Below are 3,282 nucleotides of genomic sequence, written 5' to 3'. Positions count from 1 at the left end.
ATGCACAGGCGTCAACCCAAAAATGGAAATGAAATCAATACTATTTACATGGTTCACATTGTATCTTGTGAAAGAAAGGCACAAGAAAATGACCTTGGACAGTATTTTAACATTATTTCGACCTAGATCACAGCAAAGTGGTATGAACTTTACATGTCAACATAATTAATGATACTAATTTAAGTGGAATGTCTTAAGGGGAATTTCAAAGTCTTCTTCAATATTCTCTCAAAATAGACCCTGTTAATATAAGTTATGTGAAAAGCTAGGAGATAAGAGTGTGTATAATAACATATATAAGAAAAGAGGCAAGTAGAGGCAATTTAAAGTTAACTTAAATAGGTGACAATCCATTGTAGATTAACTTCACAACAAATCCACTTCATCTTATCCAAGAAATATTGATAAAGAACCACGAAGACTTCAAAGGAGACAAAGAAGCTTGAAACTACTTCACCGTGCAAGAGAAAATATGAGCAACACTTGCACCAAATCCAAACAAATGATGGAATCTCTCAGCCTCCTTGGCAGTCGTAATCTGCAAAAGAAATCATCTAAAACATCAACAATGTTCAACAATAGTGATTTCCCCACCAAAGCTCAAGGGCAATGTTCATATAGACAGAGAGATCTGTTGACGATCATGTTATAACTTGCCAGCACCATAGCCAGAATGGTAAATAACAGGAATAAAACTTTTATACATTCTGTATGACCAAACTGCAACAGAAAAATAACAGACCAAGACATATAACAATCATGAAATGGTATTACCAATTTTTCAGACTTAGTGAGCACAACTGCACCATAAACAGAACCGTTAACAAAGTCATTCACTAGTAGAGCTATATTAGATAGAGCCGAAACAATATTTTAGAACTCCACCCTTTTGCTATACAAACAAATTTCCACCTCCTTTCCTTTTCGCACCCCTTCCAGTACTAGAAATCCGGAAAAAAAAACGACCACAAAAAGCGACCAGTGTTGGTCGCTTATTGGCCAAAAAGCGACCAAAAAGCGACCAAACGTGCCTGGTCGATATTAAGCTGGTCCCTTTACCTTAGGGACCAAAGTTGGTCGCTGATTAGCGACAACTTTGGTCTCTCTAGTCAAAGGACCTAAATATTCCGGTAAAGACACTGGCGACCAACTTTGGTCGCTATATTATTTTAATATTATAAATTTTGCAACCAAAGTTGGTCTCATTTGTGTAAATTTTGTTTTTTTTATTTGTTATTAATTATAAAGTAGCGACCAACTTTGGTCTGTATACGAAATATTATATTTTAAAATCTGGAAAATTGCGACCAAAGTTGGTCGCTATACTATAAATTTTTTAATTATTTTTTTTAAATAAGCGACCAAAGTTAGTTGCTAAATACATGAATTAATTTTTTTATTTATTAATAAGCGACCAACCTTGTTCGCCATATTTCAAGAAATTGTTAATTTTCTGGTAAATAGCGACCAATCTTGGTCGCTTTTTGGGAAATCTGGGTTAAATAGCGACCAACCTTGGTCGCTATTTCACAGAAAATTGTTTTTTTTTTTAATAGAAATGCGACCAAATAGCGACCAAAGTTGGTCGCTTTTCTTGGTATATTGCTGGCAGGAACTGCCTCTTTTGGCAGCTACACCACCTGCCAGCTTACCAAAATTCCTAAATAGGCAAATATGCCAACAACAGCAACAACAAACAACAACAACAACAACAATTATAACGAACAAAGTATAAAGTTCAATAGAACTTTATACTTTAAGCTAATTAGCAAACTAATAAGTTGAATGTTATTACAGAACCATTCGAAAACCAATTGTATTTGTCTAGCATAAACTAATAAGTTCAAAGATTGTTCTCTACATCATTATCATCACCGTCTGATGAACTTTCTTCACCATGACGGTATCTAGAATGGTCTATTTGTCGATGATGGGAAGAATGACCACGTGGAGGACGGGAGGAATGAGCACGGGGAAGGCGAGCCTCTGGCGATGACTCACGAGACCGGAGAATTGGAAAATTACCAGAAGCTAGGAGAGTTTTGATCTGCTCTTGCATGCCCTTGCACTGAGCTTGCATGCCAGAGTACTGCATATCTCTAAGCCTTTCTCTCTCCTTGGCGGCTTCTAGCTCGGATGTGAGCTTTGCCACAGTCTCCCACATAGAGGAGAGGCTCTCCCCATCAAGTTGTTCGGCTTGGGAGGAAGTCCCTATTCCTTACATTCCACACTTATAGCGATGGAATTTCTTATTAGGAAGCCTGTATACCTTCCCCCCCTTTTGGACCGCCAGAAGCCTGTGTCCATATTCTCTCAGCATCCTCGTCCGATAGTTGCATTGGCGCGCCGGACTCATTAGGTGGCTGACTGCGTATGAATTGCTCCACTTCAGCTGTGAAGCGACCCTATAAGAAAAATAATATATGAATTACTATTTCCAAACTTATATAAAAGTAAATCAAAATTCTTAATGAAAAGTGAAAACTTACATGTACAGTCGAGGCTCGGCCCTCGACCCACCTTTCTTGGTCTGTCTCTTTCTTCTTCTTCACAATATGAGTCTCCTTGAAGAGCTCATCTTGGTTCATCGGACGCCCCAACTTTTTTTCCTGAAAACTCATAAATTTTAGTTAATAAACAGAATACATATACTAAGAAAATTAAAATAAATTAAGCAATTACGTACCATTCTTCATTTTATCGTCCCTAGGCTGACCGCACCTCCAGTGTGCAAGGATCCTCCCTTCTCAGATGCTCGGGCTTTCTTTCCTTTTTCGCTCTTCTCTAAGAACTCTGCTGTAAGTCATTGCCTTTGCAAATCATCCCATAAATCCTGAAGCATCCAGCCAGGCTTCTGGTTCAACTGCCTAGCTTTGGAGAAACAATGGGACAACCGCTTTCGAGCTTTGAGATGGAAGTTTGCAGCCACTTCCGCGCTATAGCGTTGTTCCCATACACACTTGCTCTGTATTTCAAAAGTCAAGTATTATATGGAAATATCATATTTAGATGAAAATATCATAAAAGCTATATTCGATATATTATACTTAGCTTTTATTAGCTAATAATTATTCAAAAGTTAAGTGCATTAACTGCTTATAATATAATATTAGCTAAAAGCTAATAAATGATTATACTGCTTAAAAGAATATTTATACCTTAAACTGATTGAACATTGCCTCCTTGAGAGCGAATGGGAATTCACTCCAAGTCGCATAAGGACCATCATAAAGCTTTCTGGTGGCTTTGGTGATGATCCTTGTAGTAACATTACTAGGGATG

This window comes from Nicotiana attenuata, unplaced genomic scaffold, assembly GCF_001879085.1.
Source record: "Nicotiana attenuata strain UT unplaced genomic scaffold, NIATTr2, whole genome shotgun sequence".
In the NCBI taxonomy this organism is placed as follows: Eukaryota; Viridiplantae; Streptophyta; class Magnoliopsida; order Solanales; family Solanaceae; genus Nicotiana; species Nicotiana attenuata.
Note: the sequence above shows the minus strand (reverse complement) of the source record.